Consider the following 26173-nt stretch of genomic DNA (forward strand, 5'->3'; position numbering starts at 1 on the left):
AAAAAGGGGGTTTTGTTGTGAAAATTGCCTGTGAAGCAATTGGAGGCTTGATGGCACTAGGCCCAGGATTAGTAGCAATGTACAGGAGCATGATTTCATCCATTGCCTGCCCTTGCAATGACTCTACCTCCTTATTCTGCCCAAGTTCAGAAAGCTGACACATCTTACCTGCTAGGGATTAAACCTCACATGCTCAAAAACTTCTCAGTGGGCATATCTGAACATCTTGTCATCGGGGCTCCACCAAGATAGAAAAGAAGGGGAGATATTGCAATAGGTTTTGGCGCTGTTCCTTATGGCCAGTAATACTATGTGTAGCGGATGACATTTGGGATCAAATGTCACACGCATTGTAAATTTAGTTTTTGGCCTCAGGATAATAAAGGTTAGTTATTGTAGGTAGGCCTAACACCAGTATGGCCAGGCAGGGCCGCTGATAGGCCAGTACATCTGGCCCTGCTGTACCGGGCCTGACCAGCAGGGGGGCCCGGGCAACCTAACTGCCAAAAATTGTATGTATTAAAAAAAAAAAAAGTTCCTCCTCCAGCACACCGCCACCCGTCCCACAACTAACCCGTGCGCACGCCCCCCCATCCCCCCCCCCCCCCCCCCCCCGTCGGTACAGTTTTTTTTTTTTCCAGTATGTTTTCTACGTATGCGGCTGCCTGTAGTGGGGGGGACTCTTTCTTCTTTTTCGGGCGCGGAGGAATACATCTTCTGCACCCGCTCCGCACAACGCACAGCATTAACATAGAAAGGTTATGCTGCGGAGTGATATGCCCAATCCTCTCTCTCTCTCTCTCTACACATGACTAACCAGAAGCAGAGAGAGCAGGGGCCGGGCGATCGAGGTGAGAAGTTGGGGACAAGGTGAGGTGTCTGTGTATTCTTGATCTTGAGGCATAAAAGATAAAATAATTGTTTTGTCGATGTGGTAAAAAGTAAAAAGCAACAAATAAAAAGTGCCATCCGCCCCCAGCAGTGCCATCTGCCCCAGTGCCATCTGCCCCAGTGCCATCTGCCCCAGTGCCATCCACCCCAGTGCTACCTGCCCCAGTGCCATCCACCCCAGTGCTACCTGCCCCCAGTGCCATCCACCCCAGTGCTACCTGCCCCCAGTGCCACCTGTCGTCAGTGCCACCTGCCCCCAGTGCCACCTGTCGTCAGTGTCACGTGTCATCAGTGCCACATAGTGCCATCTGTCATCAGTGCCACGTATCAGTGCCATTTGTCATCAGTGCCACCTGTCAGTGTCACGTGCCATCTGTTGTCAGTGTCACGTGTCATCAATGCCACTTATCAGTGCCATCTGTCATCAGTGTCACGTGTCATCGGTGCCATGTATTAGTGCCATCTGTCATCGGTGGCACGTATTAGTGCCACGTATTAGTGCCATCTGTCATCAGTGCCACGTGTCTTCAGTACCACGTATTAGTGCCACGTGTCATCAGTGCCACGTATAAGTGCCACGTGTCATCAGTGCCACATATTAGTGCCATCTGTCATCAGTGCCACCTGTCATCAGTGCCACGTATAAGTGTCATCATTGCCACGTATCAGTGCCATCTGTCATCAGTGTCACGTGTCATTGTCCTGGTGCTTCAAAAGTGTAATAAGTAGTCAACAAGTTAGATGTGTAATTTATGTTCCTAGAACACATGATGGCGCTACCTGCATGTTGGGCCTCTCTATGTGGCCAGGCTGTGAAAAAGTCCCACACATGTGCTATTGTAATACTCAGGAGGAGTAGCAGAATTTTTTGGGGGTGTCATTTTTGGTATACACATGCCATGTGAGAGAAATAACCTATTACAATGACAATTTTGTGGAGAAAAAAAAAAAATGAAAAATCTTAATTTTGCAAAGAATTGTGGGAAAAATATGACATCAAAAAACTCACTATGCCTCTTACTAAATACCTTGGAATGTCTACTTTCCAAAAAGGGGTCATTTGGGGGGTATTTTTACTTTCCTGACTTGTTCGGGTCACAAGAAGCGAGATAGGCCACCAGTACATCAGATGTGATCAATTTTGTGCGATTCGCACCACACCTTGTAGACTCTCTAACTTTCACAAAGACCAAATAATATCCACTAATTTGGGTTATTTTTACCAAAGATATGTAGCAGTATAAATTGTGGCCAAAATTTATGAAGAAAAATTAATAATTTGCATAATTCTGTCACAGAAACAAAGAAATATGCATTTTTTTTCAAAATTTTCGGTCTTTTTTCATTTATAGCGCAAAAAATAAAAACCCCAGAGGTGATCAAATACCACCAAAAGAAATCTCTATTTGTGGGAAAAAAAGGACAAAAAATTCATTTGGGTACAGTGTTGCATGACTGAGTAATTGTCATTCAAAGTGTGAGAGAACCGAAAGCTGAAAATTGGTCTGGGCAGGAAGGGTGTTTAAGTGCCCAGTAAGCAAGTGGTTAATGAATTCTAGCACATGTAAACACAAAAGAATACCCTTTTTTTTTTTTGTTAAATATAAAAGATGTTGCACCGAGTAAATAGATACCAAACATACCATGCTTTAAAACGATGCCCACCTGTGAAATGGCAGAACACTACGGTAAATTTATATTATCCATAGACGGCGCTTTAAAAGCCTTTAGGCTGGGTCCACACCGCTGCGGCAGCGAGAACCGGATGTGATTCGCACCGCACTGCAGTTTCAGTGTTTCAAGGCGGGGTCTGGGGAGGGACTAGGGGCGGGGCCAGGGTGGAGCTGAAGGGGGGCCCCGTCAGGTAGGCTGTACGGGGCCCCATGATTTCTATCAGCGGCCCTGTGGCCAGGCTATGCTTAGAAGTTCTGCCTGGTCATGTGAACGGTGAGGTGCACATGACAGGCTAGAACCAAGTCTGGCTGGATGTTTTGCCCTCTCAGAGCCAATCAGCAGGAGTGCCGGGCTCACTGAGGAGTCTGGGAGGGGGTACTTAAACATGTGTGGGGCACATGTTCTGGGATCCGGAGTTGTTCGTGAGACCCGTGTGGTCTGTCCTGGTTCCAGGACTGGGGTAGCCCCGTGAGGGGTCCCGGTCACAGGGTGTTCGACATCCCGCAACATGTTCCTGTCAGTGGCCCCTGATAGACCTGCCGGGTCTGGGGAAGGGATCCGTCTGTTCCCGAGTCTCGGAGCCGGCTGGTCCAAGAAGCAGTAACCGAGGGAGGATTTAAAGTGTCCGGGTGTGCTCTCGGCTTGGAGGGACACCACAGCTCGTGGAAGTGACCGGGGGAGGACTCTTCTAAGGAGGGCCGGCAAGTGGCATCCTGAGAAGTGCCTGGTTACTGAGTTGGGAAGGACATTGACAAATTCACAATTTTCCAGTACCATAAAGGAAGCGGGAAACGTTCCAGGTACAGTTGGAAAAAGGTTCCCATATACCCTCAGTTGATTGTTCAAGTTTTGAGTCAACGTGCTGACTGCCATGATCTCTGGCTAGAGATCTGTTCAGCCTTGAAGAACCCAGCTGCGAGTGGCTACTCTCTGGGTGGAAATAGAGACTTTGCTAAACCTGCAGTTTAAGGTGTCTGAGTTCTTCACCCATGCCTTCTGTTCCCTAAGAGACTGTGTTTGTCAAAGTTCTACTGCAAAATAAACCTTTTTGAAAGGACTTTATCTGTGTCGGTGTACAAGTCCTTGGGTATAAAACCTGGGAACCCCTAGACGTGGAGGAGCAGGCCAGGAGAAGGTAACCGGTAAGCCCATTAAGTCAAGGCCGCCCTGCAACGGGGTTATGGCGCTACATATGTTATATCCTCTGCAGGTTATAATCTTATATGAGGGAGAAACCCAGAGGTTAGTTAAGCAAATTCTCTTGAACAAAACCAATGGGTCCCTTTTTCCTGCCCCACCCAGTAGTGAGATGCACTCTGGCCTAAATATTTTTATGTGTTTGAAGCTCAGCCTGTGCTTAACTGCTATCCGTATGACCATCTGAAGTATTTCCCTTATTTAGGCCTAGTGCCAACAAAAAAACATTTTTTTTCTCAAGTGTAAAAAATATTTTGTAGAATTAACCTGTGTTAGATCCTCTGGAGTTTTTTTATGAAATAAATATAGCGATACAACAATATGAAACAACATTTTAAATTACTTCCTGTGTTTGGGTGAAATATTGTGCTAATTAAGTGGTTTATACTCCTGGATACCTCCAAAGAAAAAACAACATAACCCAAAAAGTGCTAAAGACTGAATTAATAAAGTTAAAAAATTAAAAAATAAAGTAAAAAATAATTACAGCAGTGAATAATTAATTAAACTACTACCAATAATGCTCCATGCACATGTGTGCACAGGAGATATACATATATATGTATCACCTGTGCAACCCTTTCTTCATATACATAAACTAACTGGTGCTTAATATAGTGAACAAAGCGACTGTGCATTCCATGGGAAAGAAAAGGTGACTGATGCTTAATTCCATATATATATGCCATACACAAAAAGTGATTAGTGCTCAAAGTAATAAACAAACAAAGTGACTTGGTGCTCTAAAATAGTCCAGTGATCAAACAGCTTTTTGGTAAGGATTCCTTCTCCTATGAATTGTGCGTGGTGCTGTGATCCGTGCTCCTATTGCCAATACACTCACCGGAACCCCTTACCCCTCCAGGGGTGCTTTATGGTCACAGTATGTGCCACTGTGTAGCAATCAGTGGCTCCTGGGCTTCTGTATAATGGCGCTAGTTATATTGATATCTCATTTGGTCACCACATAGAAAAGAAGGGAATGCCCATAGTATAGTTCCGTTTTAAAATGAAAATTTATTGTAACAGATAATCTACTCACATTTCCATGAATATACAAAAGCAAAATCGAGCATACACGCTGTGTCATCAAAAACCGGAAGTGACACAATGTTGTTCTACGCGTTTCGTAATCAGACGTCAACTGGAATGTACCTCAGGCCTCCGCCAGCTGCGACAAACAAACCACCCACTACCCCCGAATGCTCACTTGTTCATCTGCCCACCAGCCCCACACTTACTCCATCTGGGTCGTGGGCAGCTTTGGATCCTTCCTTCTTCATCTAATCGGCTGCTTTAAGGTGGCTTCTCCTGTATCTCCTCATCCTCGGTGGCTTCCTCCTCAGCGGCCAATATGGTTGCTTCTCCTCTTGACCAAACGGGTCTCAGGATCCGCTTCCTGATTTGCTGGGTGGAGAATCAAGAAGACAATAGTAAATATTTAGCCTCCGGCTCTAATCATGTGCTTCAAAAAAAAAGAAAAAACCCCATTGGAATCCATGCGTCCGGTGCCATGCATGTAGGTTAGGGGCTGGATGGATTAGATGGGCAGCGCCCCATATGGACAAGCCACCGCTGGCCTCTACCCCCCAAAGCCTTAGACACAGAAGCAATCCATTAGTAACAACACTGTTTTATTTGCAACACAGGACAAACACTTCAATCTTCCTACCTGAGATCTTGAGACTTCATGGCCTCGGGCTCAGTGGGCTGGCTCAGGATTGAAACTAAGTGTAACCTATGTATCAATAGTTAGTGACAGCAAGTAGAATCCAGTGATAAGAGTTGCACAGAAAATACATTTCCATAAACTCTGGTGTACAGAGTCCTGGCTGCCAAGAGAAAGATGTGTTAGGCCCAATTTGCCTCTTTAAATGTGCTCCCCTCCTGCCTGTTAAGAGCCTTTCATAAACATGGCAATGCTGCTTTTTGCTCCAACATGTACTACGGCACCTGTGCAGAGCACACATGGTGATGTCAAAAGTGGAATATAATACTGGAGTATACTTCACCCCTGCTTCAGCTACCACACATGCACAAACTGGAAAGAGAACTGAGTGAAAGGCAGAAAGTCAAAGCACCCACTTTCCCTTCTCAACACACATAAGACACTTACAAAGGCAGTGGAAACACTACATCTTGGAATGACCCTATAATTACCAATGAGCTCCTAGACATTCTAAAACAAACATTTTTACTACATTTAAACTGAGTAAACTTTAGTGAGAGTATTTAATTAATTTAGGGAGAGCAACCCATCCCAGGAGAGGCTGAACCTGGGTGAGCAAGTCATAAAATATAGAAGGTAATACAAAGTAGTGGAGGTGAAGGAAGTAAAATTAAGTGGCCATGCGATCCCCTTCAAAAATCTTAATTTCATAAATAAAACTAGCACATGGACAAGTTTATCTTGTATGTGAAAAGTGATTTAAACAGATTGATATGCTTGCGAATAAAAAATCAAGCCAGTGCAAAAAATGTATTACAAATGTCATGTGTTCCCCATGACACAGACTCTTTCTCTGGCTGCTTAGAGATTCTTATCACATTTTAACAACAGACAGAAATGAGTCAAAACATGATAGGTTGGGTAAGTGCTGTTGAATTAATTCCATTGATTTGCATTCAACTACCATATGACCTTCAGACCGAGTTTAGCCTCGTAACAAGGCATGAACTTGATGGCTAATGTGGCCGTGGGACAGGGTTCAGTTGACATATTGTGATTGTAACTGTAGACAGAAATAGCTAATAGGCTAGTTGGTGACTAAACAAATAGAACACTACACTGTCTATGTTCTTTCTGGCATCTGTTTTGTTCTAAGAAATGGCTTCTCTGGACTTTACTTTAAACATTATACCTTCAGTCAGCAATTGAGAAAAATAGCTTGATCTGTTGTAAAGCCATATCTCTGAACTCTTTCATTACAGGGACTGTCCCTCTTTTGGTACCATTCCTCTCTGTCCTTTATCCTTTCTAAAATCTCCCTCTTTAAACTCTGGTGTAGAGATCATATAAATAAATGTACTATTTATTGCAAAAGTTATTTATAGTACTAACCTTTACATACATCCTTTTGATGTTTGTATTGATAACATTAAATGCTACTATAAAGGAAATGTAAAAGTAAAATAGTAGACAAAATGAAAGCATTCAATTTAGTATTAATCATTTAGATTAACCAAGGACCCCCGTGATCAGTAGGTGTAGTATAGGTGTGGTCATTGCCTAAATATTCAGTGCAAAAGCATGTACTTCTTTCCCATCATAGTAGGAGAAGAGGTATGCAAATCCCAATTTTGCTTTCTGAATGGCTGTAAATTTCAGGTCAGGTAAGTGTAGAACTCAAGTCCATAAGTATGAAAGAAATCTGTGCTGTGCTATACAATGAAAAAGGTGAGGCTGCTAATACGTAAAAGGCAGTATAGCCAGCCTAAAAAGTAAATAAATTAAAAATAAAGTGCAGCGTCAATATAAAAAAACATAGAAACTATAGGTGTAATAATATAAAGTAAAAGGTCCAAGATAGACAAAAATAAGTCCCACAAGGGCGGGGCAGGGTAGGTGTCGGGTGGGGCAACTGGTGGCGAGTAACCTTTAAGCCCTATCTAGTAGCTCAGGACTTGACATTTTGAGCCCTGCAGTTAAAGAGATTATGCCATATAGTGGTTTTGTATATATTTTCTTTACTTGTGTATTGTGGTAAAAAAATAGGGATGGTCCCGATGTTCGACGGGACCGAATATATGGGGCTTTCGCGGCAAATTCGATCTCCCCATAATGTACTGTGAGATCGCAGTGCATTAACGGCTGCGTATTGGCCAAAGCATGCACCTGACCTGCATGCTTTGGCCAATCACAGCGCAAACTGCTCTGAGAGCCATGCTTGGCCAAAGGTGCCTTTGGCCAATCATGGCTCAGGGGGCTAAGTCCACACCCCACACTACATAAGGCTGCTTGCACAGCCATGTATAGTGTGATAATAACATGGAGAGGAGAACTTGAGCTAGATTAGGCAGGTTAGTTAGTGGCGTTCAGGCAGTTTAGTATATATACAGTATCTCACAAAAGTGAGTACATCCCTCACATTTTTGCAAATATTTTATTCTATCTTTTCATGTGACAACACTGAACAATTGACACTTTTCTACAATGCAAAGTAGTAAGTGTACAGCTTGTATAACAGTGTAAATTTGCTTTCCCCTCAAAGTAACTCAACACACACACACAACCCTATGACAGAATTAAAAAAAAAAAAACTGCATGAGGTCCCCCTCAAAATCCATACCAGGCCCTTTGGGTCTGATATAGATTTAAAGGAGAACTCCACGCCAAAAAAAAAAGACAGTTTTTGACCATGCCTTTACTTTAAAAAAAAAAAAGTGTCCTGTGATGTCCATCCATCTTCAATCACGCCACCGGATTGCTGTCTCTTGGCTGGGATAGCTGTTATATAGGCAAGGGCGGGGTCACTCGGTTACATCACCCCTTCTGATGTCATGTGATGTCATCCAATTGCGTCAGCGGATGGCCCCGCCTTTGCCCATATAACAGCTGTCACATTTTGCATGCTTTATGGGCTCTTTTTAGCCACTTTGTTGAAAAAAAGACTGCTGTGCTGCTTACAGAACTAGAAACGAAGAAGAAGACAGAAGACAGAAAAAAAGATCAAGTGGTCCATCAAGTTTGCCCCATATATATATTTTTTTTATATATATTTTTAAACTTTTATGTTTTGAATCTAGCAACTGTTGATTGACTCACTACCTCTGCTGGAAGTCTATTCCAAGCAACTGTTGGGATGTCTGAGCCATTACACTAATGGAAGTCTATTTCAAGCATCAACTGAAATTTGTACACACAAATAATGAGCCAAAGAAATCACCCATCAGTTATTAGACCGCGCCATCCAAAGTTTTAGCCTCAAGGCATTAATTATTTTTCTGTAAAACAAAAATGTATATGTTGTACATACTCTAAAGTAAAAAAAAAAATGATGTAAAACATAAACTTTAGAGTGGTTCCAAAGGATTTAGGTACTTTTACATTGATAAAACTAAAGAGGGGGGAATTACAGTTTATCTCACAGAATTTATGATTTCTTGGCCATTTTTCAGGGAATATGAATTATAACACAAAAACTTTTTTTTCACTCATGGTTAGTGTTTGGCTGAAGCCATTTATTATTGATTAACTGTGTTTACTCTTTTTAAATCATGACAACAGAAACTACACAAATGACCCTGATCAAAAGTTTACATGCCCTCGTGATTTTGGCCTGATAACATGCACACAAGTTGACACAAACAGGTTTGAATGGCTATTAAAGATAACCAGCCTCACCTGTGATCTGGTTGCTTGTAATTAGTATGCGTGTATAACCTTTTATGAGTTTTCTGGACTCCTGACAGACCCTTGCATCTTTCATCCAGTGCTGTACTGAAGTTTGTGGATTCTGAGTAGTGGGAAAAGCAAAAGAATTGTCAAAGGATATGCGAGAAAAGGTAGTTGAACTGTATAAAATGGGAAAGCGATATAAAACGATATCCAAGTAATTGAGAATGCCAATCAACAGTGTTCAAACTCTAATCAAGAAGTTGAAAATGAGGGGTTCTGTTGAAATCAAACCACGGTCAGGTAGACCAACTAAAATTTCAGCCACAACTTCTAGAAAAATTGTTTGGGATGCAAATAAAAACCCACAAATAACTTCAGGTGAAATACAGGACTCTGAAAACATGTGGTGTGGCTGTTTCAAGATGCACAATAAGGAGGCACTTGAGGAAAGATGGGCTGCATGGTTGAGTCGCCAGAAGAAAGCCATTACTCTGCAAATGCCACAAAGTGTCCCACTTACAATACGCCAAACAGCACAGAGACAAGCCTCAAACCTTCTGGCGCAGTCATTTTGTGATGAGACCAAAACTGAGCTTTTTTTGGCCACAACCATAAACGCTGCATTTGGAGAGTCAACAAGGCCTATGATGAAAGGTACATGATTCCTACTGTGAAACACAGAGGTGGATTGCTGATGTTTTTGAGATGTGTGAGCTAAAAAGTCACAGAAAATGTTGTCAAAATTGATGGCAAGATGTTATTAAAAAATACTAGAGTAACATTTGCATTCATCAGCCAGGAAGCTGCGCATGGGACATACTTGGACATTCCAACATGACAACGATTCAAAACACAAGACCAAGTCGACCTGTCATTGGCTACAGTAGAATAAAGTGAAGGTTCTGGAGTGGCCATCTCAGTCTCCTGACCTCAGTATCGTTAAGTCACTCTGAGGAGATCTCAAACGTGCAGTTCATGCAAGACAGCCTAAGAATTTACAGGAACTGGAGACTTTTTGCCAAGAGGAATGGGCAGCTTTACCATCTGAGAAGATAAAGAGCCTCATTCAAAAATACCACAAAATACTTCAACCTGTCATCGATGTTGAAGGGGGCTAATACACTGTATTAAGAACTGGGGTATGTAAACTTTTTATCAGGGTCATTTGGATAGTTTCTGTTGTCATTACGATTTAAAAAGAGTGAACACTATTATTGTAGATTCCCTCATAGATAGAGGGAGCTCTCCTTTCATCGCCGACCAATTAAAGACTTTCAACAATTCAGGAAGCAACACCCTTCCATAATGTGGTAGGTCTCAATAGGCAAGCCATCAGGTCCTGGGGACTTCTGTCCTGCCATTTCCTGTATGGCCCACTGTATCTCCTCTAGTGTTATAGGACTGTCTAATGCAGCCCTATCTTCCTTGGAGAGACAAGGGATCGCTAGGTCTCTAAAGAAGTTGTCAATTTCTTCCCTCCTCCTGATTGGACTTGTATGGGTCCTCATAATAGTCTCTAAACCTATCCACTATCTCAGGCGTGTATGTAGATGTCCTACTCTCACTAATGGCAATCATTGGCACCACTGATGATGGTGAGTTTATCCTAACCAAATGGGCTAGCATCTGACCTACACTTTCCCCTTCCCCAAAAGCTATTTGTTTTTGAAAGATTTGCTTATTCTCGGCTTTTCCTAACAATGTTAAATGGTAGTTTTGCTGTGTCTCTATCCAGGCCCTAAGGTTCCCAGGTGTCGGGTCACGAATGTATTGTTCTTCTGAAATGTCACTCTTTCTGCTGCTAATTCTTCCCTTTCCTTCGATTTATTTTTATTTTTGACACTTGCTGAATTAGTAAGCCTCGGAGGAAGGCCTTCAGCATATCCCAAACTACCCCCTGCGAAGCTGTGCCGGTATTCAGATGAACGCATTCTCTTAAGGCAATTAGTACCTCCTGTGGTTCTCTCATAAGTTCCAACCAGGAGGCACTAATTCTCCATTCGCAAAGGTGTTTTCCCTCCCCTACTTCTACTGAGGCTATCATTGGAGAGTGGTTCGAAAAGACCTCTTGGCTTGTAGTTTAAGTTATTTACCATAGTGATCGCCTCGTCATTCCCAAGTATCAGATCGATCCTTGACAGTGTAGAGTGTGTGCTGGAGAAGCATGAGTAGCTCCGAGACTTCGGGTTCTGTATTTTCCAGATGTCTTTCAGACCCATCTCTCCCATAAACTGGGACAAACGGCCATCCCTTGTGCCTCCCTGTTGTATCCCATGGGGGAGCCTATCTATTGTCTGGTCAATGACCGTATTAAAGTCTCCCACAACTAGTAATGGAACTCCCGGTTTGTCCAACACAAACTCCACCAATTCATACAAGATCTCAGTGTTAAAGGGAGGTGGAACATACATATTAGCCAATACAAGAGTTCTATTCTCTATCTTGCAGTATACAAACATGTACCGCCCTTGTTTATCAATCTTATTCTGCATACAGTTAAACGTAACCCCTGTTTTAATAAAAATACTCACTACTCTAGAAAAGGAAGTGTGGACCGAGTGAAACTGTAAACGAAACTCTCCCCACCCCAAGTGAAGTATGGAAATATTAGTGAGGTGTGTCTCCTGCAAGCACAGAAGCGTGGCCCCATACATTTTTGCCATTGACAAAGCTGCTGCCTTTTTCCCTGGGTCCCCTAGGCCCTTAACACTCCATGAACATAAAGTGATACTTTTTCTTTTCAACGGTGTACCTTTAGTCATTGGTGCTCTTATTTCTTATTATTCTTGTGACATAGCGTTGCATTCTTTTATTCATTGACTCATTCCTTCTTTTACTCATACTTGCCCAAAGCTATTCCGGTACTGGAGGGAGGTGGTGGATACTATCGCTCAAGTGTTTGAAGTACCTATTGACATAGAACCTATGCTTTGTGTACTGGGGTGGATAGAGGTAGAGGTTAAACCAAAAGATATCCAACTATCAATCCTGAGATGCCTTTTTCAGGCTAGGAAACTTATTGCCCAGAAGTGGCAATCTTCCACACCTCCAACCAGTGGGGAATGGGAACAGAATATGAATGTGGTGATACTCAAGGAAAGGGCATCATACATTAGACAAGGAGCTTTTAAGAAATTTCATGAGATCTGGAAGATGTGGAGTGAGAAAAAGAAAAGTGGAAGTATAAATGTATAAAAGTGATAGGGCTGACAAACTAGATGGAGGGAAACAGGGAAACGAAAACTGCAGACAGAGGAATGGAGCAAAAAGTGATGGATGTAATGGAGTGTATGGAAGTGTGCTATGTGGGATTGGTGATGCAGATATGGCTCCAGAAAAGTACAACATATAGAGATGAATGAGGGTTATACACGAAAGGGGGGGGGGGTGTATTTGCCTCCTTTATTTTGTTCTTTTCTTTTCTATCTTTTTTTCCCCCTTTTAATTTTTTTTTCTTAAATGTATGTGTGTTATGATGGTTTTGTAAAATGGAAAAGAAATGAATAAAGATATAAAGTAAAAAAAATAAAAAATTCTGCCAGGGTATGTAAACTTATGAGCACAACTGTACATTAAATCTAGATATGTTAACACCATATGGTTGTGGGTCAACATACCCAAGAATACGAGGGATGTGCAGTGAGGTCAGTGGCCGGTGAGGCACTGGCTAGTATCAGAGCCAGATACACACAGGTTATATATGCCACGATCGTTAGAGTGAGAGTACTAATTCTAGCACTAGACCTCCTCTGTAACGCTTAACGTAACCTGTAAAAAAATGTATAGCGTCACCTATGGAGATTTAGAAGTATTGAAGTTTGACGCCATTCCACAAGTGTGCACAATTTTTAAGTTAGGTATCTATTTACTTGGCATAACATCATCTTTTACATTATACAAAAAACTCGGGCTAACGACGGTGTTTTTTTTTTACCGTATTTAAAAAAATTGCTGCACAAATATCGTGTGACATAAAATGTTGCAACAACCACCATTTTTTATTCCCTAGGGTGTCGGCTAAAACAATATATATAATGTTTGGGGGTTCTAAGTAATTCCGTAGCAAGAAAATTGTGATTTTTACATGTAGGAGAGACGTGTCAGAATTGGTCAAAAGTGGCAAGGGGTTAATTACCATAAGTAAGTACCGTATTTATCGGCATATAACATACACTTTTTCCCCCCTAAAATCAGGGGGAAATCGGCGGTGCGTGTTATACACCAATCCTAACCTTCTCTGCTGGTCTCGGTGGCTTTCAGGTATTTTCGGCAGTTCTTAGCTATTTTTGTCCGTTCTCGGCTATTTTCGGCCACATTCGGCCGCTCTCGCCGGCTTTCGGAAAGCCGAAAGCCGCCGAGAACAGCCGAGTGCGGCCGAAAATAGGCGAGAAGGGCCGAAAATAGCCGGGAATGGCCGAGTGCGGCCGAAAATACCTGAAAGCCGCCAAGAACGGCCAAGAACGCAGAGATACACAGGACATCCGCTCTGTATCTCGGCGGCGCCATTTTTAAAATGACACTGACAAGCCTGCAAATGACTGACAAGACTGCAAACAACTGACAAGGCTGCAATGGAAGGCTGCAATGGAAGGCTGCAATGGAAGGCTGCAATGGAAGGCTGCAAATGACTGACAAGGCTGGAATGCAAGGCTGCAAATGACACTGATAAGGCTGCATTGGTGGGCATTTAAATGTAAGTTTTTTTTCCTTAAACTTTCCTCCTAAAAGTTTTTTTCTTTTAAATTCCCTCCTAAACTTGGGGTGCGTGTTATACGCCGATAAATACGGTAATGTACAAATAATTATTATATATTGTTTTTAAGGTAATTTATTATATTTTCAAAATCTGTACTAAAGCAGGTGGTTTGATTTATATGATTTAGCTTGTATATAACAGTACCTTTTCAACAGAATCAGTTTCTCCTTCCTGTGTGAGAAAAACATGGGATTATGGGTAAATCATATACACATAAACTCACGTTTTTCCTTGTAGATAAGAGGGCTGGGCTGGAAGGGAGCATTTGTCTTTTAGACACATGCCCCTTCTATGGTACTGCAGTGAGAAGCATGCCTCCACTACAGCATTTCTATTGGACAGCTGGGACCAATGGTACTTTTCCATTGGTCCAAGTCTCCAAGCTGTTCATTGAGCTCAGTGCTTCTGACAAGAAGTGAGAGGCACTGTGAGTTCAACCTCTTAGCCCCTGTACACACGGTCAGAGATTTCCACAACCAAATCCGTCGGATTTTGCCCGTCGGATTTTGTCCGTCGGATCTTGTCCGAAACTGTTGTATACACACGGTCGGACAAAGTTGTCGAAAAATCCGATCTTTCAGAACGTGATGACGTAATTTCGTTACGATGGGACTACATTCAGGCTAGTAGCCAATAGCTTTGATGTAGGAATTTGATCTGAGCATGCGTGGCACTTGGTCCAATCAAAATTCTCTACACATGATCGGAGTATGTCCGATCGGCCCAGTTGGTCGGGAAATATATCCAACATGTTGGAAAATTGGGTCCGACGGATATCCTGATGGAATCAGTGCGATGCATACCACACACAGTCGGATTATCCGACGACACGGTCCGATAGGACACATTCCGACGGATTCTCCGACCGTGTGTACAAGGGCTTAGTCTGCTGCAAACAGAGTGTTCCAGCTTGTATTTAAAGTGGCCGCTTTGTATTTAGCTTCTGACAGGCTGCGCAAGGAGCCCCATATCTCTGGAACCATAGGTCGTAGGAGCCTCAGCTGGTGGGGTAGAACTTAGGCTACATACCCCCCAAATTTGGGGTGTCTGGGATCCCAGGTCGCCAAGCTACGATCTTTAAAGCTCGATTTTTTTTTTAATCTTCATGGCAGGTAAGGCCCTGCCTCACCTTCCTCCCCTGACTGCACATCCCTGCAGAATACTACCAAAAAACGAAATTGGACTAAAGTAACAAACATGATGTGAGTGCTGTTAGGTGAAAAGAGGTGACTGCATCCAGCAGATCATGAAATCTGCAGACATTGAGAAAGCTCAAACATTGAGACAATGAGAAAGCTAAAAATCAAATCTAAAATAGTTAATAGTAAGGACCCCATGATTTCTGATCCCCTGATGGTTGAGCCACTAGATTAGGAGCCAGGAAGACGGATAAATTGCTATGTAGCTCACAACACTGAAAAGTAAAAAGGGGCTTGAGATACGCATCACACTTGGTAGAACCATAAACAGACAAAATGTTCCTTCCTCACAAGGCACAAATAAAAATCAGTTAAATTCCTTGACAGATTGGATGGGGACAATCACCTGTAAACTTAGTATCAGAATGACTGATTGCAACAATGTTGTGACCATCCAAACACACACACACTTGCCAAACAGTAAGTGTTGGTTCACACTACAACTACTTGGGATCCGAGTTGTCAGACCTCAAGTTGCCCCATGTCGCTTGACATTAGGAATTTCATTATAGTTAATGAGAGCCATCTTAATGTACACTACAGAAGTCGCTCCGACTTCAGAAAAGGTTCCTGTACTACTTCAAGGCGACTTCTACCCATAGAATTCAATGAAATTTGCCTCCAAGTCAGATCTCCATCTATAGTGAAGCGACTTTACAGGAAAAAGAAAATAAATTACCTAGGTACTCACCACTACACAGACAGCCCCCTCCCTCCCACAGAGAACTTCCTGTATGCCTTTGTCTATGTAGGCTGTGGCCGACCTGTATACTTGTGACAGAACTTTATGCACAATGTCTACCAGAGCCCACAGGAAGGTAGGTCACAGAGAGTCGATTGATAACAAGTCTTTCATAAGGCTCGTGAGGCAGCACCCATGCCTTTATGAAAAAAGTGATCAGTACTATAAGGATCAATTGAAGAGGGACAATGCCTGGCTGGAGATCTGTCATCAAAGTATTGACAATTGGAAAATCTTTTCGTTGAACGAACGTAGTGACAAATGTAAGTTAACACCTTTATTTTATTTATGTCTGTTTGTTATCCAGGTGTTGCGCAAATAAACATCCTATGATGCATTGTAAAACTGTGACATTCCCAGACCTGACTAGGCATGATGGGACTTGTAGTTCCTGAACAACTGGAGGGTCAGAGTATGGAGAACCCTGGTGCAGACTATAACTCATGTCTAGTTCTATTGCAGAATAGGAATCATGTTAGCTTTATGTTGTTGAATAACTTACCTTTGTCAATATATATAGATAATGAATAATAAATATTACTACAGCCAAAAAAATTATTGGTTTATTTTATTTTCACATTTTATTTATATGATACCAAAAAATAGTATTCGAAACATTAATGGCAGTATAGAATAGCATTAAAAAATTAAACTCAATACCTGTACAGGCTTTAGACAACTTAACAGAAACAGCAATAGCAGCAAAATATATATTTAACCACTTGGGATCCGCGCTATTGCAAAATGACGGCAATAGCGCGGACCCACATTTTCGGGACTACGTCTATTGACGTAGTCCCGGTTACGAGCGGCCTGCGCGCCCCCTGAGGGGCGCGCGCGGCGCGCTCTGTGATCGGCGAGTCCGTGAGACTCGCCTGATCACCGATCCGTGTAAGGGGTCGATCCCGACCCCTTATCACGTGATCAGCTGTCAGCCAATGACAGCTGATCATGTGATAAAACGGAGCCGGTAATCGGCTAGTATTCCTCCTCGCGCTGACAGCGCGAGGAGAAAAAAAAAAAGCCGATCGCCGGCGGCCGTGTTCGGGACATCAGTCCCGATCACGGCCAGCAATTTAAAAGGACACCTGCCCCCTGCCAGTGCCCACCTGCCAACCGCAGTGCCATCCTGAAATAAAGTAAGTGCCCCCCTGTCAGTGCCACCCAGCAGTGCCCATAGTGCCCACAGTGCCACCCAGCAGTGCCCACAGTGCCACCCAGCAGTGCCCACAGTGCCACCCACAGTGCCACCCAGCAGTGCCACCCACAGTGCCACCCAAAATCTGCCTCAGGTGCTGCACACCAGTGCCGCCCATCAGTGCCCAGCAGTGCCGCCCATCAGTGCCCAGCAGTGCCGCCCATCAGTGCCCAGCAGTGCCACCTATCAGAGCCACCTATCAGTGCCACCTATCAGTGCCCATCAGTCCCATCTATCTGTGGTACCTATCAGTGCCCATCCGTGCCACCCATCCGTGCCACTTATCCGTGCCACCCATCCGTGCCATCTTATCTGTGCCCATCTTTGCCCATCAGTGCCGCCTTATCTGTGCCCATCGGTGCCGCCTTATCTGTGCCTATTAGTGCCGCCTTAACTATGCCTATCAGTGCCCACCAGTGCAGCCTATCAGTGCCCACCAATGCAGCCCATCAGTGCCCACCAATGCAGCCCATCAGTGCCCACCAATGCAGCCTATCAGTGCCGCCTAATCAGCGCACTTCAATGAAGGAGAAAAATGACCCGTTTGCAAAATTTTATAACAAACTATTAAAACATGATTTTTTTTTTTTTTTTTTTGCATCTTTTTTTGTTTGTTTAGCAAAAAATAAAACTCCGAGCTGTAACTAAATACCACCAAAAGAAAGCTCTATTTGTGGGAAAAAAATGATAAAAATTTCATTTGGGTACAGTGTTGTATGCCCGCGCAATTGTCACTCAAAGTGCATCAGCGCTGAAAGCTGAAAATTGGTCTGGGACTGAGGGGGGTTTAAGTGCCCAGTAAGCAAGTGGTTAAAGAAGTTATCAATGCAGTTAGGAAATAGCGTCCAATTGCGATTCTACTTCACCAGCCGGTGAAAGGAAGTATGAAGCAAATTGCTCGCGAACAGTGGCACCGTCGCTGGATTCCCTAGTAGCACTAAGGTGTGCACTTTCCATGTCATGCATAAGGGAATCCTCGAAACAGTACCCGTCACGTAGCCAACATAATTGTGGAGCACGCATGCTGCTTTGACAGCAGTACTTGCGTGTTCAATGTTTAACGCAATAGGCATGTGTAACAAACGCCATTTATTGGCAAGAATTCCAAAACTGCACTCAACTACCCCTCTTGCCCTTGTGAAATGATTGTTAAAGACTTTCTTAGGTGTACTAAGATTCCTGTTGGAGTAAGGCCTCATTAGGTGTTCCCCCAACACAAAAGCCTCATCTGCGATGAACACATAGGGTTCAGTTGTGCCAGTAAGTGGACAGTTCTCAGGAATATCTAGCCGATTATTTCGTAGCCTTTGACCAAATGAGGAATTTGAAAAAATATGTGAATTGTAGCTACTTTCATAGGATCCTATATCTATATAGGCAGGGGTCAAGTCCTGGGAAAAAAAGTGTGGGAACTCCCACCCAAGATCCATTCCCCCACCAAAAAAATAAAAAAAAAAATAAAAAAGGTACGCTCATATGCATATATACTTCACAGAAAATACAGTACAACATTTATTGTAAAGTGGCAGTTTACAAAAACAAAATAACGTGTCAAACAAAACAATCAACACAATGGGTGATGATCTTTCCCTCGCAGGGAATTTCTACCACAAATACACCCTGTTCCAAATTCTGTTACACAGCCTATTAGAAAATATCCCACAAACAGGAATAAGTATTGGCAGAGTATTGAAGAGTATTGGCAGGGTATTGCAAAGTATTGATAGGGTATTGCAGTGTATTGGCAGGGTATTGCAGAGTATTGGCAGGGTATGTATTGAAGAGTATTGGCAGAGTATTGCAGAGTATTGGCAGGGTATTGCAGAGTATTGGCAGGGTATGTATTGGCAGAGTATTGCAGAGCATCGGCAGGGTATTGCAGAGTATTGGCACAGTATTGCAGAGTATTGATAGGTTATTGCAGAGTATTGGCAGGTTATTGCAGAGTATTGGTGGGGTATGTATTGTAGAGTATTGGCAGAGTATTGTAGAGTATTGGCAGGGTATGTATTGGCAGCGTATTGCAGAGTATTGATAGGGTATTGCAGAGTATTGGCAGGGTATGTATTGCAGAGTATTGGCAGGGTTTGTATTGTAGAGTATTGATAGGGTATTGCAGAGTATTGGCAGGGTATTGCAGACTATTGACAGGGTATTGCAGACTATTGGCAGGGTATTGCAGAGTATTGGCAGGGTATTGCAGAGTATTGGCAGGGTATGTATTGGCAGGGTATTGCAGAGTATTGATAGGGTATTGCAGAGTATTGGCAGGGTATTGCAGAGTATTGGCAGGTTATGTATTGCAGAGTATTGGCAGGGTATTGCAGAGTATTGATAGGGTATTTATTGCAGAGTATTGGCAGGGTATTGGAGAGTATTGATAGGGTATGTATTGCAGAGTATTGGCAGGGTATTGCAGAGTATTGATAGGGTATTGCAGAGTATTGGCAGGGTATTGCAGAGTATTGGCAGGGTATGTATTGCAGAGCATTGGCGGGGTATTGCAGAGTATTGATAGGGTAGTGCAGAGTATTGATAGGGTAGTGCAGAGTATTGGCAGGGTATTGCAGAGTATTGGCAGGGTATTGCAGAGTATTGGCAGGGTATTGCAGAGTATTGATAGGGTATTGCAGAGTATTGGCAGAGTATTGCAGAGTATTGATAGGGTATTGCAGAGTATTCGCAGAGTATTGCAGAGTATTGATACTGATAGGGTATTGCAGGGTATTGCAGAGTATTGATGAGTATTGGCAGGGTATTGCAGAGTATTGATAGGGTATTGCAGAGTGTTGGCAGGGTATTGCAGAGTATTGGCAGGGTATTGCAGAGTATTCGCAGAGTATTTCAGAGTATTGATACTGATAGGGTATTGCAGGGTATTGCAGAGTATTGAAGAGTATTGGCAGGGTATTGCAGAGTATTGATAGGGTATTGCAGTGTATTGGCAGGGTATTGCAGAGTATTGGCAGGGTATGTATTGAAGAGTATTGGCAGAGTATTGCAGAGTATTGGCAGGGTATTGCAGAGTATTGGCAGGGTATTGCAGAGTATTGGCAGGGTATGTATTGGCAGAGTATTGCAGAGCATCGGCAGGGTATTGCAGAGTATTGGCACAGTATTGCAGAGTATTGAAAGGTTATTGCAGAGTATTGGCAGGTTATTGCAGAGTATTGGCGGGGTATGTATTGTAGAGTATTGGCAGAGTATTGTAGAGTATTGGCAGGGTATGTATTGGCAGGGTATTGCAGAGTATTGATAGGGTATTGCAGAGTATTGGCAGGGTATGTATTGCAGAGTATTGGCAGGGTATGTATTGTAGAGTATTGATAGGGTATTGCAGAGTATTGGCAGGGTATTGCAGACTATTGACAGGGTATTGCAGACTATTGGCAGGGTATTGCAGAGTATTGGCAGGGTATGTATTGGCAGGGTATTGCAGAGTATTGATAGGGTATTGCAGAGTATTGGCAGGGTATTGCAGAGTATTGGCAGGTTATGTATTGCAGAGTATTGGCAGGGTATTGCAGAGTATTGATAGGGTATTTATTGCAGAGTATTGGCAGGGTATTGCAGAGTATTGATAGGGTATGTATTGCAGAGTATTGGCAGGGTATTGCAGAGTATTGATAGGGTATTGCAGAGTATTGGCAGGGTATTGCAGAGTATTGGCAGGGTATGTATTGCAGAGCATTGGCGGGGTATTGCAGAGTATTGATAGGGTAGTGCAGAGTATTGGCAGGGTATTGCAGAGCATTGGCAGGGTATTGCAGAGTATTGGCAGGGTATTGCAGAGTATTGATAGGGTATTGCAGAGTATTGGCAGGGTATTGCAGAGTATTGATAGGGTATTGCAGAGTATTGCAGAGTATTGATACTGATAGGGTATTGCAGGGTATTGCAGAGTATTGATGAGTATTGGCAGGGTATTGCAGAGTATTGATAGGGTATTGCAGAGTATTGGCAGGGTATTGCAGAGTATTGGCAGGGTATTGCAGAGTATTGATAGGGTATTGCAGAGTATTGATAGGGTATTGCAGAGTATTCGCAGAGTATTGCAGAGTATTGATACTGATAGGGTATTGCAGAGTATTGGCAGGGTATTGCGTATTGCAGAGTATTGGCAGGGTATTGCAGAGTATTGGCAGGGTATTGCAGAGTATTGGCAGGGTATTGCAGAGTATTTATAGGGTATTGCAGAGTATTGATAGGGTATTGCAGAGTATTCGCAGAGTATTGCAGAGTATTGATACTGATAGGGTATTGCAGAGTATTGGCAGGGTATTGCAGAGTATTGGCAGGGTATTGCAGAGTATTGGCAGGGTATGTATTGGCAGGGTATTGCAGAGTATTGATAGGGTATTGCAGAGTATTGGCACGGTATGTATTGCAGAGTATTGGCAGGGTATTGCAGAGTATTGGCACGGTATGTATTGCAGAGTATTGGCAGGGTATTGCAGAGTATTGATAGGGTATTTATTGCAGAGTATTGGCAGGGTATTGCAGAGTATTGATAGGGTATGTATTGCAGAGTATTAGCAGGGTATTGCAGAGTATTGATAGGGTATTGCAGAGTATTGGCAGGGTATTGCAGAGTATTGGCAGGGTATGTATTGCAGAGCATTGGCGGGGTATTGCAGAGTATTGACAGGGTATTGCAGAGTATTGGCAGGGTATTGCAGAGTATTGATAGGGTATTGCAGAGTATTGATATGGTATTGCAGAGTATTGATAGGGTATTGCAGAGTATTGGCAGGGTATTGCAGAGTATTGATAGGGTATTGCAGAGTATTCGCAGAGTATTGCAGATTATTGATACTGATAGGGTATTGCAGAGTATTGCAGAGTATTGATGAGTATTGGCAGGGTATTGCAGAGTATTGATAGGGTATTGCAGAGTATTGGCAGGGTATTGCAGAGTATTGATAGGGTATTGCAGAGTATTGATAGGGTATTGCAGAGTATTCGCAGAGTATTGCAGAGTATTGATACTGATAGGGTATTGCAGAGTATTGATGAGTATTGGCAGGGTATTGCAGAGTATTGATGAGTATTGGCAGGGTATTGCAGAGTGCAACTTACACACTAGTGACTAACCTGGTATTCTCTTCCCTTCTGTTCTCCGGGGAGAAGTAACCTGGAAAAGTGCAGCGTGTGGCCCCAGGAGGCCAGGACTGACTGGCACTGGGTAGAGGGGAGGAGGGGGGGGACAGTCCGGAACTCCGTATCCAAGCAGGCGCGCAGCGTGTGTCAGCCTGCCCACTGACTCGCGCCAGTGCGTGCCCACGTGCACGGCCAAAGTCATGTGACCGGTTGCTAGATGCGGAGCGGCCTCTGCCTAGCAACCAGTCACTCGGCGGCTGAGGAGCGGCAGCGAACTACGCGCTGCATAGCCTCAGCCCTCAGGCAGCTAATGGGAACGGCGTTCCCGCTGTGGGAATAGTACGGGAACGCCGTTCCCATGCGTTCCCGCAGGACTCGAGCCCTGTATATAGGTGAAGCAGTAGTTTGCATTGGCCACAGCAAGCAGCACAAAGGAGCAATATTTCTTGTAATTGAAGAACATACTTCTGCTACCAACAGGCTTAATGACACATACGTGCTTCCTATCTATAGCTCCAATGCAATTCGGGAAATTGCACCGCTTTCAAAAGAGTCTTGCAATATCTCACTAATTCTCTTATGTAGGTCTCTTCATAACTATGGTGTTAAGCACATCCCATAAGATTTGGTAGGTTTCTCGGATGGGTGTAACTGATTGACGACCTGCCCACCATGAACTCATAATGTAGGCTAACTAGGGAATGACGGGTTGCCAGGTAACTGAAAGACAAAATACATAATTGATTATGTTCCTATTTCTTTTTTGCAGTGGCTACTTTACAAAATCGATGGAAGAGCTTGAGAGACAAGTGATACCTAAGAAAAATACCGGTAACAGAGGCCAGGAGTGGATCGGAATCAAAAAGGGTGATAACCTACGGCCCTGTCGATGAACTGGAGTTTCTGAGACCTTTCATGGAGCTGAGAGCGTGAGGTAACATATTTCATATTTGTAAAGTGCTACTATACAGTTATATAAAGAAGGGTGTGCCTTAACAGTATTAAATGTTTAATGTAGAACACAATCCAGTTGGGAAGTGGGAGAAGAAAGTCAGGAGGCACCTCAGGAACCTAACTCTCAAGGGCCGCAGGAGCGTTCTTTGGTGGAGGAATCTCAGGCACAAGAGAGCAACCACTCAGAACCTTCAGCAAAAATGTAGGAGCCAGCTGGGCCTAGTCAGCTACGAAGCCACCGTACGAGCAGACCGCCACGTGGGAGGCATGGTCAGAACATAGACCAATTTGCAGACCTTGTTAAACATCGGAATAAAAAATTGGATGATCTGGAGTCCGCAATTATGGATTCGGAATCCCCAAGAGCGGAAGAATAATGTCAAGAAGGCTGTGATTGACCTCATTGATGCTAGTCTGCGTGATAAGAAAGCAATTTCCTCCTCACCTATGTTTGGAACACCACCACCATCCGGTCCCTACTATTCCTACCCAAACCCTCCACCACCCAGAACCCACTCCTACTATCCCCCTCACTTCCGTCAATATTCCGATGAGTGTGGCAATCTGCTAAATCCTGCTCATCGCCCGATCCCATATCTGTTACGTCCCCAATTCCCTCCACCATCGGCACACCAGGTAACCAATGATTCTTCCATGAATCAACCAATTTTCCATTAACACCGTCCCCAAAGCCTTCCACCAGCACTGCAACCTCCCATTCTGAATACCAACCAATTTGCGAACAATTGTAAATTAAAAAATAAAAAAGTTACTTTTTCTTTGTATTTTTCTACAGATAATATAATATTAACATTTTGATGTTTTTCCAAATGTATTGGATGTTTGTGTGGTAAATTTTGCAATATATGTTCCACATTTTTTATTTTTTTTTGGAAGAATGATATTTACCTAGGCGGATGAAGCATCAGACCAATGTTGTATCTGTCCACTGCCACTTCTTCACACAGAACATTGCCAGTGTCGTATCGCAAAAAATGGCCTGGTCAGGAAGGGGGTACATTTTTCCAGAGCTGAATTGTTTAAGTAAGAAAGATGTAATTGAATAAAACACAATTTCCCCTCATTGTAAACATCAATTTGTCTCACAAATAAAAGATTTTCTGTAATCATTGGTAGAGATGGACCGAACGCCCCCCCGGTTTGGTTCACGCCAGAACTCTCGAGCATCGCAAAAGTTCGGACCCGAACTGCAAACCCCATTAAAGTCTATGGGACCCTAACTTGAACAATCAAAAGTCTCCATTTTGAAGGCTTATATGCAAGGTTATTGGCCATAAAAGGGTATGGAGGCCCAGGAACTGCCTTGGGGGGCATGTACCAATGGAAATTTTTTTTTTATTGTTTTTAAAGGATCAGTGATTTTAATAATGCTTAAAGTAAAACAATAAAAATGAGGGATTCCTTCAAATATAGTCCCGAGTGGGTCCCCTTAGTCTGCCTGTAAAGTGGTGCATCTGTACCATGTATAAAACCTGCTGCAGCAAAACGGATAATTATAAAGAAAAATATAAATAGAATTATTTATTAAAATAAAAAAATAAATAAAAAATAAATAAAAAATAAATTTAAATAGATTTTCCCTGCAAGCTTTCTGTATTTAGACAAGCTGGAATTTAGACACTGGTTATGTGGGTGGCAGGGACTGTATTTTATTTTTCAATGCAGCAGCTGAAATTTGCCTGCTAAATGCTACAGCTGATAGTGTGCTTCTGGCAGGTGTGTTGCAAGGACCTGTGACACCCTTAGCTATACCATCATCCCTGTCAGTGGAGGCTGCTGAGAGGTTATGAGATGTAGTGGGGGGTAGACATGACAGTTGAGGAGGAGAAGTGTGTCCCTTGTGTGTGGCTTTCAGGTGCTGACAATGGGCTGAGTGGTGGGAGGTTAAATGCCTTGTCAAGCATGTGGTACCCAAATGGCTGGTGTTTTTGCCATGCTTGATCTGCTTGCGGCAGAGATTGCAAATTGCAACAGTGCAATATGTTACACAATCCATTGCACATGTGCTAAAAAAGGCCCACACAGCTTCACAATCTGATGGAATAGGGTGGCTTCTCTCTACTCTTTCATGATGGCTGCCTCTGGAGGACATCCTGTCTCATTGGGATTGTGCCTCCCCCTCACTTTCCTCCTCTGCTCTATCTGGCACCAAAGTCACGTCAGTGACCTCATCATCATCCCCTCCATTCTAATCATCACTGGAGCCAACTTGTCAATACGCTGCGGCTGGGGGAACATGACTGCCAATTTGTTGTTTATCAGTGTTCTCCACTCTCTGTAGGCTCATGTTACTCTCTTCTTCTACCTCAGAAACAACATCAGAATCAAGTAATGCCTGTGCATCCTCATGAAGCAAGTGACTGACGCTGTGTTCAAATAATTCCCCTGACTCCCCCATGCATGATGCTGGGGCTATGGACAAGAAGGCAGAATAAGCCACTCTGGCAGCTGCGTTGAACTGCGCATTAAGCCAGTCCACCAGCTCCTCTGCATGCTTTGGCTGGAAAGCACGGGCAACATCACTAAAAAGACACGTGTCCTGTCTGAGGACGGACCATGTCCACCTTTGCCTGTGGACACAGATGCTTCCAGCCCCCTCATAGTGCCATGGGAACATCTGCCTCACCTTGTTGGCCTCCCAGACATAATAGGGGGTCATTACCCACATTTAATAACTGGGAAATGTCATTGGATGTACTTTATTAAATGAAAAGTGGTGTTTGGTGCACTTTAAATTAAGGACTAATACTGACATAAATATAAAAAGAAAAAGAAATCAATAAAAGGGGGGAACACCAGTGTCGCAGTCAGAAAAACTACATCTGACAATTTAAAAAAAGGGGCAGGCAGAGGACAAAAAAAAAACATGCAGCAACCAACCAACCAAAAAAAAGAAAAAAGAAAAAGGGATATACAGCACTATACTTACACTACACTATACTCACACTATACTGACACACTACATTGTACTTATACTATACTCACACACTACATTGAAAACACACTATACTGACACACTACACTGTACTCACACTATACTGACACACTACATTGTACTCACACTTTAATCACACTAAACTGACACAGTACACTGTACTGACAC

General features: G+C 43.2%; 1 long non-coding RNA gene across 1 annotated transcript; it reads left to right on the top strand.

The window, feature by feature from the left end:
- The first annotated feature begins 15808 nt into the window (after window positions 1–15808).
- On the top strand, window positions 15809–23824 carry LOC143976068 (uncharacterized). Its single transcript, XR_013272486.1, has 3 exons — window positions 15809–16060; window positions 22865–23029; window positions 23114–23824. It is a non-coding gene; the product is annotated as an uncharacterized LOC143976068 (long non-coding RNA).
- The last annotated feature ends 2349 nt before the right edge of the window (window positions 23825–26173 follow it).

The sequence above is a fragment of the Lithobates pipiens genome, unplaced genomic scaffold (assembly GCF_037356315.1).
Source record: "Lithobates pipiens isolate NorthernLeopardFrog02 unplaced genomic scaffold, aLitPip1_a1.2 Scaffold_13, whole genome shotgun sequence".
Classification (NCBI taxonomy): Eukaryota; Metazoa; Chordata; class Amphibia; order Anura; family Ranidae; genus Lithobates; species Lithobates pipiens.